Source organism: Podarcis tiliguerta, assembly GCF_965153285.1.
Source record: "Podarcis tiliguerta genome assembly, chromosome: 10".
Taxonomy (NCBI): domain Eukaryota; kingdom Metazoa; phylum Chordata; class Lepidosauria; order Squamata; family Lacertidae; genus Podarcis; species Podarcis tiliguerta.
Window position 1 is genome coordinate 23,264,150 of NC_139543.1, and position 10,902 is coordinate 23,275,051.

The 10,902-nt window shown below is 42.8% G+C and overlaps 1 long non-coding RNA gene across 1 annotated transcript; it reads left to right on the top strand.

Annotated features, from left to right (window-relative positions):
- Positions 1–7,338: 7,338 nt before the first annotated feature.
- On the top strand, positions 7,339–10,378 carry LOC310658267. Its single transcript, XR_014502153.1, has 3 exons — positions 7,339–8,124; positions 9,840–9,997; positions 10,253–10,378. It is a non-coding gene; the product is annotated as an uncharacterized lncRNA (long non-coding RNA).
- Positions 10,379–10,902: the final 524 nt, after the last annotated feature.

The following is a 10,902-nucleotide window of genomic DNA, read 5'->3' on the forward strand; positions in this document are numbered from 1 at the left end:
CAGCCGCTGACGTGGCTTTTATAGGGAACCCAGCGGAGGCGGAGGCGGTGCAGTGACGTTACAGGGGCGTGGCTTGGAAACGACCAATGGCAGCCGCAGGTTTCCGTGACGTACAAGAGGGGAGCCGCGCATTGACCTCTGGGGCGTGTGGTTCCCCCCCCCCCCCCAGCATCCCTTTCTCTCGAAGTTCCGCGGTCGTTTACAAGGGCGGTGCCTCTCGCAGCTGCCGCTTCATTTCTTCCCCTTCCAGACATAAGGGAGCGTTCCAGGCCCCCGTGGCATGCTGGGAACTGTAGTCTGTACCCTTTCCGGGGCCATTGCGGTACACGGCGGTCTCACGTCGGCCGCCTTGCCTCCGTCGTTGTCCTCAGATAACCTCCTGGTAGTTCACTGTTCCAGACAGAAACTGAGGCGAAGGTTATTCGCTTGCACAGCCCTCGAGCGGAGGGTCGGGATGCATGAAATGATATCAGCACCTCCTTAGCCCTGGAAACTTTGAAAGCCCAAATAGCACTTTAAATATATTTTAACATAGGGACAGTGATTTATTATTTTTATTCTTTTATTATTAAGTTTATATACTGCCCCATGCACGCAGATCACAGGATAAAATCACAATATAAAACCACAAAATACATAATCAAAATAAAAACAAGAACAACCCAATAACTCCCCGCAAATAATCAGAGAGGGAAAACAGAATTTAAAACACATGTACACAGTACTTGTAATAAAAAAATAAGACTTGAAGAAATCACACCCTAAGTAGACAGGTACATAGTTACCAGCATACATACTCTCCAACATTTCTCCATTGAAAATAAGGATATCCTCTTCAATAATAATAATACTAATACAGTCACTCTGGGCAGCTTCCAACATACATAAAAATATAATGAAGCAATAAACTTTTTTTTAAAAAAAAAAACCCCACCTTTCTTATACACTGATGATTTCTAAAGGTTGTACAGTTACTTATAAAAATAGGGATGTCCTAAGGAATAGCGGGACATTCCAGGATCAAATCAGAAACTGGGACAGCTTCTGTAAATCCAGGGCTGTCCCTGGAAAAGAGGGACACTTGGAGGGTCTGCAGAAGACACATACTTCAAACATATATTTGATTTTTCTGATCATTAGGATTTGGACATTGATACCCTTACACATGTTTATTCACAAATAACTGTAATCCTATCCCCACTTACCTGGGAGTAAACCTCACTGAATTACTTATGAGTGGACATTAGGATTGTACAGTACGTCCCACTGAGTTTAATAGAGTTGACTTTCTTTTCTGTTTACGAGATTGGAGTACAAATTTAAATGAAAATGCCTACAACAAGAAGAGTACAGTAGGGGACATTTTTAGTATAGATTATTTTATTCTGGCACAGCTTTTCGTAGGCACCTGTCTACCAAAGTACATAAGAGTCCTGCTGAATCAGAGCAAGGGTCTATTTAGTCCAGCCTACATAGATCTGGGGGACGCGGGTGGCGCTGTGGTCTAAACCACAGAGCCTGGGGCTTGCCGATCAGAAGGTCAGCGGTTCGAATCCCCATGACGGGGTGAGCTCCCGTTGCTCGGTCCCTGCTCCTGCCAACCTAGCAGCTCGAAAGCACGTCAAAGTGCAAGTAGATAAATAGGTATTGCTGCGGCAGGAAGGTAAACGGCGTTTCCGTGTGCTGCTCTGGTTCGCCAGAAGCGGCTTAGTCATGCTGGCCACATGACCCGGAAGCTGTACGCCGGCTCCCTCGACCAGTAAAGTGAGATGAGCGCTGCAACCCCAGAGTCGTTCGCAACTGGACCTAACAGTCAGGGGTCCCTTTACCTTTACCTAGATCTGGGAATCTGGACAGCCTCCCTCCTTGTCCCTCAGACAACTAGTATTAAGGGTAACATGCCTCTGAATACTCAGTCAATTCCTTTGAAGAACCTCAAATTCTAGTGTGTGAGACTGGGAGACAATTTTCTGTCCAATTCATCCAAACCACATACAATACTTTTATCTCTACCAAATCCTGCTCCCTGCCTGGTTGCCTTCATTGTGACTGGTTGATATTAAACAAAAACAAACCAACCAAGTCTATTATTTCTGTCCCTTGTAGCTCTTGTAGACTGTAGCTTACAAAAGCATATGCCAGCATATATTCATTTGTTTTTAACAACTTTTAAAGCAATTTAAATTGTGCAGTCCGATGCACAATTACATAGGATAGGAGTAAATCCCATAGAACAGAGTGGGGCTTAGTTCTGAGTAAAAATGCGTGGAATGCATTGTCAAGTACTAAATAAAATAAGATTACATCACATTTGCCCAGACACTATATAGCACTGAAGGCTTCAGCTGATGGTCAGCAGAGAGCAGGTTTGCCACATGACCTCACTTTCCATTTGTAGCAGTTGTATCCGTGGAAGCTGCTAAAAATAGAATATATTTCTTATTTCTATGTCATAAACAATCTCTCTGGTTACATAGGTTTAGGTTGATTAATAGGTACACGTGGTAAGATGCTGAGATCATTATGACTAATCTATTGTGTATAATTACTTAGGTCATACATTTCACAACATGATGACAAGAGCTTAGAAACAATTACATGTACAAACTCTCTCTGGGTGTCACTCCCTTCGAAGTCAACTATGAACATTCCTTACATTAGGTTTTCTCCTATATAATTATTGATCCGAGCTTGACCCAACCTATGACAACCTATGATATTCAGTTCCAAAAACCAACATCCTGTCGAAATCCATGTTTCCCGGGGAAATTGTCTATCCAAATTTTAAACGGGAGCTTGGCTTTCAGATGGAGACAGAACAGTTTTCTTGTTTGATGTTAATATTTCAGCATAGATGGGTGTCCTGTCTATAACCAAGGTACAGTTCACCCCCTTGCTGAACAGCATTACCTTAATCTGTGTATGTATGGCAGTATACTAAATATTTAAACCTTTGGAAGGAATTTCACATCGTCTCTGTTCTATGGCAGCTGGGAACCAGGACATTGTCCTTACATTATTTACTTTAGGCATCAGCTTAATATATGTCTTCTCAGGCCTATGGTATTGGAGCTAACCTTTTAGAAAACATACAGATTCAGGGCTAGTCTGAATTGCAATTGAATTTGCTTCTGTTTGGTTCAGTGCCAAGGCCACAAGTATGTGCCTTCTGCTCCTCAATTTGGATCGCATACAGTGACCAAAACCGACTAGCTTTCTCTGAAGCAACAACTGGGATGTCTCAGAAGATGCCTTGCTGTGGTTTCTGCTTCACATTGCCCTTTCAGTTCAGATTTCCACAGCTGCACAAAATGTGAAGGCATTAAAAAAAAAAAAAGAATTAAAAAAAACCAATTGTGTGGAAGAACATCTGCTCCTTCTACCTTTTTAAAGTTATAATAACTAGAAGAATGGAATTTGTTCAGTCAAAGCTGGTACAATGGCCAGGATGAATGAAGACAATGAGCTATATTGGCATGGGATGAGACAGAAAACTGCACAGCACAGAAATTCTATGGGTGTGTGTTTGTGCGGTGTATTATTACACAGCACCAGAGCTTTCTCTTGCTCTAGGTTTTTTGGGGTGTGACATTAGAATACCATTGCAGTGACTAGTAGGGACTGACTCAGAGCTTTAATTATAGCAGTGGCAGGAAGTCGGACAGGAAAGGGGTTTTCTAGGCAAGGTGTAGTTCTACTAATCTATGTAATATACTTTCTGGCAGCAGCATTCTACTCCAGAGCTATGGTAAAGATCAAATTCCAAAGCTCTTTTCGTTGGTCACCTGGAAAACTGGCTTTTTGATGTTTGGCTGTGTGCATATTAAGAGACAAGGATTGTAAACTGTTATATACACGCATGCTATTTATAGGATACCATATGACAAAAAGTTACCTAGGCAACTTGCAAAATAAAAACAAAGTTTTAAAAATGCAATATGCAACACAGCATTAAAACACCAAATATGATTTTAAAAAAATGTATCAGTAGAGCTACAATTAAAAGGTACAACATGAATTAAAAGGCTTGGGGAAATGAAAAAGTATTTACCAGGTGCCAAAAAGCCTTTAATATAGGTGTAAAGCGGGCCTCTTTTGGGGTACCACCAGTGTTCGAAACTCCCATTGTTCTAGGTGCATTTTGTGACAGGGAATTTCATTCATGCGAGCAGTTTCTGAGCTCTGGGCGCAGTACTGAGCCTAAGATTTCAGATTAAAGCTACACAGTAGAAGGAAAGGAGGACCCTTTTCTGCCACCCCACTTCCAGCCACTCTCTGAAGACTAGAGAAGGCACCATCATAAGAATATTAGAGTGGCAGGCAGGGGAAGTATGGATTTGAGGTTTTTTTGCAGTCCTCAGATGAGGACTAGACCATGTGAAAAATGAACAAAATATTTTAGCTGCAGGCCGTTCATTTTCAGCTTTGTATTCTTGTTATAAAAAGGCGCGCCTAGGCACTCCATTGCGGTGCCCATAACCTAGGTTTATGGTGCTATTTAGCTCCTAGCTTTTATATTTCAGTTTCTAACACTAAGTACCACCACTGAAAAATGGTCCTTTCACCACCGCAGGGGAACTCAAAGAAGAATCTCATAAGAAGATCTCAATGTCTGGGTAGGTAATTGAGGGAGGAGATTATTGTTCAAGCACTAAGGTCACAAATTATGAAGTGCAATTGGAAGCACTGTGGAATAAATGATGAATTAATAAATCTGTAAAATCAGTACATTTTTAACTTTAGTAATGCCCTACAGTACATATAGCCAGTTTCACAATGATAGTGTTATTTGTGCCTTGGCATGGTCTAGTGTTCATATATGTGTACAGACAGCTACATAAAGAAACATAACTTCTGAACAGAACCTAAGGATTTGCATTCTTATGTATCATTACTTGCTACTGTCATTACTTAACTGTTTGACTGATTTAATTGCTCTATTTTTAAAAATAACTTTGATTTTTTTTTAACAATCAAGCAGTACATAAATTGCATAAAAATAAAAATATGAAGCCCCATTGAACTCAGGAGATTCAATGTAAATTTTCAGAGAAGTAGGCTTTTGAACACTAGATTTTTCCTCATAAATTGGAGACTTGATCATAGTACATCATTAAGGATATTCAGTATGTGGGAATAGATACCTTCCTTTTAAAGACAGAGGGCACTTTCTTAGTCTAAGTCATTTAGATTGCTGCATACACATATATTTCTAATAGCTTTTGTACGCAGGTGAAGGTACAATTGACTGAGCAGCATGAGCACAGTGAATCACCCTGAGTTACAGCGGGCAATTAGCAATTTCTGCCGAACTCTTAATAGAGGCTCGCACACTGAGCAGCATTGCATTCTGGGAGCTGTTAGCTCTGCAATCAGCATTCCAAAACAGTGAGGCAGATATTTATTTAAAGCATTTTAATCCTGTTCCTCAGCCAAAAAAGTCTTCTGGAGAAGTTTACAAACCGAACCGACTAACCAAACAAACAAAAACTGTTGGGAGTGGGATCTGCTTCCTATTATTGTTCCCTCTGATGCCGTCTGGTAGCCTAGTAAAAGCCAAAGGCAGCTGATCTTTTAGTAGAGCGAATGAGATGGCGATTCTAAAATAGCATCAATCAGCTTGAACCTGTACGCAGAGAGCAGGTTGTGGTGGCCTTTTGGAAGGACCCAACCCACACTTCACTGCCAATCAGTGTAGATCAGGGAAGAAGAAACTGTGGCCTTCCAGATGTTGTTGGATATCTGCAAAAGCACATTGTGAGTTCACCTTAAAATAGTTAAGTGTAACTATTGTTTAAAGTGATATGAAAAACCAGGCCACTGAACCCAGCATCACATTATGGGTACAGAAAATGATTCTTATGGTTTTTAGCCTTTTTGCAAGATGAGGAGAAGCATGGCCTGCATCCTTAACCCTTCAGCAGCTTTGGGCTCCACCCTGGCTAGGCATGCCAACTCTAGGGGACAGAGGTGGCATCAGCCCCCTCAATATTCCTTAGCAGGGGCTCAGGCCTCCTCCCCTCATATTGAGGGGAGGGGGGAGGCCGAATCACCAATCTGAGCTCGGTGTAGCATCAAAGGCAGGCTCCTCCTGAGCGCAAGAGAGGAGCAGCCGTGGCCATTGAAGCTGCACGGCACTGGGCAAGGCCTCCTCTTGACGACGAGTGTGTGACATCACAGATGCTCAATGCGCATCACGTGCATGATGTCACACGCATGCTGTACCACTGAGCCCCACAAATCTTCGGCACAAGGCAGCGCCTCTGATTCTGACTAAACCCTCTAGAGCTTCCTGGGTTCTCATCCCCTGGTTAGGAGGTTTTTCAGTTCATGAGTTAGTTCCGGAAAATCTTTAAGCATTTGATAATGAGTTCAACTGCTGTATGAAGCACTATTCCCTTCAACATTAATGTGCAGGGCAATTTCCACTCTTACCAGCAATAAGGAATTTGGGTCATGCTACCACTTCTCTGTTAGTAAATAAGTTCAGGTAAAACTGAGGAACAGCCAAGCCAACTTCTTAAGTGTAACTTCAAAATGCAGTTAAATTGAGAATCCACTACTGCGTGTGGTGCCATTTGTTGCATGGAAATAGAAAACAAACAAACACATTTTATTATTATTATTTATTCATTTTTTACATTTCTATCCCAATTTCCCCCCTCATGGAAGCCAAGATGACATACTTGTGATTCCTGCACCCATCAGTGCTCTAACCAGACCCAGACCTGTTTAGTTTTGGCAAGGTAGTGGCAACCTGTGCCATCCTTTAAACAATATCCAGAAACCAGATATTATTTATTAATTAAGTACTCTCTATACTGCATTATATTTTAAAGAAATATTTCAAAGCGGTTTACAGCATATGAAACCAATAAAACACAAATAAAACTATCTGAAGAAAGTTAAATATAGAGCATACAGTCAAAGCAACATAACAGAAAACTAAAATATTATCTTAAAGATTTCAAAATAAAACATTACAAAGGAGGTCAACTACAGAATACTTATTTATCATAGTAGGGCTGGTGAGTGTGGGCCTCGCCCCCTAGGCCAGGTGGAAAGGGTCTTGTAGGGAGCGGCCTTCACGCCCCACAGCCGGGCGATGTTCCTCTGGCTTCATGAGGAGCCTCTTCAGTAGGGCTGGTGAGTGTGGGCCTCACCCCCTAGGCCAGGTGGAAAGGGCCTCACAGCCGGGTGATTGTCACTAGACCCCTCGCTAAGTTCATATTGAAATGTAGCTGATGGTGTGTACCCTCAGCAAGTAGAGTACTTTAGGTTTTACAGGAACACGGCCGTAGCTAGGGGGTGGCCAGGAAGGCCCCTGCTGGGGGCACAGACGACCCCCCCCCAAATCGGCTTTAAAATTGTCCATAAATATGTCTTCAAATAAAAATATTGATTATTGCCTCATAAGAATTGAATGGGGGGGGGGGGTTGGAAGAGAGACAGAAAGAAGAGCTAATTTGTCTGTGGCTAGGGGGCGCAATCTGGACGGTTCTGCCAGGGGTGCAAGATTACCCAGCTATGGCGCTGCTTGGATGCCCTCTTTATCTATCTTTTTCTTGGGATAGATTACAAAGGCAGGAACCGTATAGTTTGACTACTTCCTACAACTTCCTCTCAGCTGAGCATCTCCAGAGTGCAATTCTCTTTCTCCAACATTGTCTCTATGGAAGGTAGCAAGTGAGTTATCTGCATACTCATCCACAATCGAGAACCTTGGATCTGAAGGGGTTAGGTCACTTAAGAATGAAAAAATAATAATACATTGGTCTTACATTCAAACAAAGCCCAAAGGAAAAATCAGATGACTATGTTTAAAAATGTGTAGGGAGCCTGTGAAGATCAGTGCTCAACCCGGAAGGGTGAACTGATCACCCTTTTCTCACTCCTGGACTGTTCTTCCACCTTTCGTGTTGACATCATCTGATTCTGATTCTAATATTCTCCTAGCCCCTTCCTCACATTCTGCAGGGTTACCGTAGAAACAGCAAGAAACAACTTTGCATCATCGCTATTCCGTTGCCCACTTCTTACCGGATGCTCGATCAGTAAGCAGTGCGAGGAGCTCTCTCAGCACTCTCTATTTATGTTACTTCAGCATTCCTATCAACATGGCAGGTAGGAAATTGTGCCATCGTGATGTTCACATGTTCCGCTTCATTGTCCCATGAAGCAGACAGAGAAGCCAGCTGAGAAGTTAAGGATTTATAGCTGGGGAATGGATTAAATCATTGGACAACTTAGAGACGGTAACATACATACAAGTGGATGCTATGATAGACAGCAAAAGAAAAGGGAGATGCCCTTAAAAAGCTACCCCAGTTAGTCAAGGTCCCAAACCCCGCATGGGGCTTAGATAAGACATGACTAAGGCCCATTCAGTGGCCTTCAATGGGACTTAGTCTTGAATATATCTTTCACTAGATATGCCAATAAAGTCTGAGGCTCCTTCAAAATCACATTTATTTTTGGTACTACTGTCAGTCTACATTGCACTTGTCCAAAGCAGCTTACAAACCAAGAGTTTCCAGGCAGGAACAACACAAAACAGTTTGGGAGGAAAAGCAGTAGATAAATATCCATGAATGATCCACACTGATCCAGAACCAAAATCACTTTGGTTAGATCAGGCTTCCTCAACCTCGGCCCTCCAGATGTTTTTGGCTTACAACTCCCATGATCCCTAGCAAGCAGGACCAGTGGTCAGGGATTATGGGAATTGTATCCTCAAAACATCTGGAGGGCCGAGGTTGAGGAAGCCTGAGTTAGATTCTGCTCTCATGTGAGAGCCTAAAATAGGAATTGTTCTTTAGATGAATGATGGTCTTTGTTTCTGTTGTAACCCCTATCTCACTGAATTATAGAAACAGGTAAGCATATCAGGTGTAAGATTTAGCGGGTGCCTGTGACATCACTAGGTATCCAGATTAACCCAGTCAAAATTGGGGGGTACCAACCAGGGGAGGAGTGTATCGTAGGGCTTGTTGTGACTCAAACTTGTCATAACTTCAGTTACTCTTCTCCTAATGGATGTCTTTTCTATCCTTGCACCTTCAGTTAAAGCTAACTGCCCATCACTGCATCATAACATTCTCTGGCCAGTTAGAATCTTGGAGGTCACTATGGTGACAGCTAGAAACAGGTTCATATAACCCCAGTTCCAGGGGCTCCCATTATGAATGCTGACTCGAATTAACACTGAGCGGGGTGCATTTGAGGGCCCCTAGGGGGTATCACTCTCATGTTTTCCCTGAAAAGAAGGGGAATAGCAGAGCATCTTGAAAGACAGAATCTTTTAGGGCAACAGCAGCAGGGCAGGGTGATTCATCCACGGAAGAGAGAGGGGGAAGATAGGAGAAAGATTCTTTCTCAATGGGATCATAAGCAATTGGATATCAAGAAGACGTCAAGGCAGCAAAAGAAGTCCAACCATTAGGATCTTCCACAACCCTTTTCAAAGATCCAGGTGTTTAGAACCTCCAGCAACAGGAGCTGGTGAAAAGACATCTCTCCTTGCCACTGCACAGGGACTTTGCAATGGCCACACCTATGAATCAATTATATAGACCACCTCACCTCCAGCTAGTCCAGGTGCAGCCTCCTGAGCTTGGGCGCATCCAGTCCTGGCCTCTCTACCTCAAAACAGGTCATTGAAACCTGGAAAAGATGGAAAAAAGTAAAACCAAAATTATCAAGGAGTTGGAGTAATTCCCTTATGTGGAAAGGTTGGGGCCTTTTAGTTTCAAAGGAAGTACGCTCTCTGTCAGCCCTCGTAGTTGTATTAATTCTAGAACCATTAAAAAGCAAACTAATCAATGTCCTCTCTCATACAGGAGTGGTTGCAAACAGAAATGAACAAGATCCAGGCCTCTTTGCAGCAAATATACTTTTATGCACCTCTGACTGTATCACAGCAGGCAAAATACTACGTACAGAATTGGAAGAGTTCTCCAGGGTCTCAGGATTGCAAGTTACTTTTAAGAAAGCAGAGGTAATGCTTTTCATACACCAACCTATCCAACAGACTTTTATAGCAATGTTGAAGATTCCAATAGCCAGGAAAAGTTTTAGATATCTGGGGATGCAAATTACCCAAAATTTAAACAAGTTGTATGAGTTTAAATATAGTGTGGTTTGGAAAGCTCTAAATAGGGATATAATACATTGGAATAAATTAAGACTCTTCATTATGGGCAAACCAGTTGCATTTAAAATAACGATTGTACCTTCATTTCTTTTCTTCCAGACTTGGGTGAAGGCGTGAGATGGAGGAGGACCCTGGAACCTATCGCTGAGGGTTTCAGAAAAAGCCTGCCTGCCTGTGGGAAGGAAGATAGGGGAGATCTGGCCATAAAAGGGATAGGCATACCTACCTATACAAGGCCAAAAATGAAACCGAAAAGGTGGAGAAAGGGGGCACCCAAGGCAGCCGAGGGAACAAAACAACCCTTGAGGAAAGGCCTCCATCATCTGGGAAGGAACAGTCAAGAAACTTAGCCAGAGATGCCTTCCTTTTCTCCATCCCAACACAGCACACATCTTTTGAGGACTGCAGTTTGATTAGTGAGTTGCACAAATCCATATTTCCAGGTGCTGACATCTTAAAAGGGATGGTAGCCAGGCCAGTTTGGGGCCTGAAAAGCTTATCTCTAGTGACGTGTAGGGCTTGAGCTGTGGTTTATTGTTGGGGACGAACCGTGGTTTGGTGGGTAAAACATACCTTCTGCATCCAGAAGGGTTCCAGGGTCAATCTCCTAGCAGAGCTTGAGAGATGCATTGCCAGTTGTGAAACCCTGGAGACTGTGGTAGTGGAGACACATTGGTGTCCTGGTTTTGGAAGAACTTTATCTCTCCCTGCCTTGTGCGCAAACTTTGACATCAGGGCTGTAGCTGGGG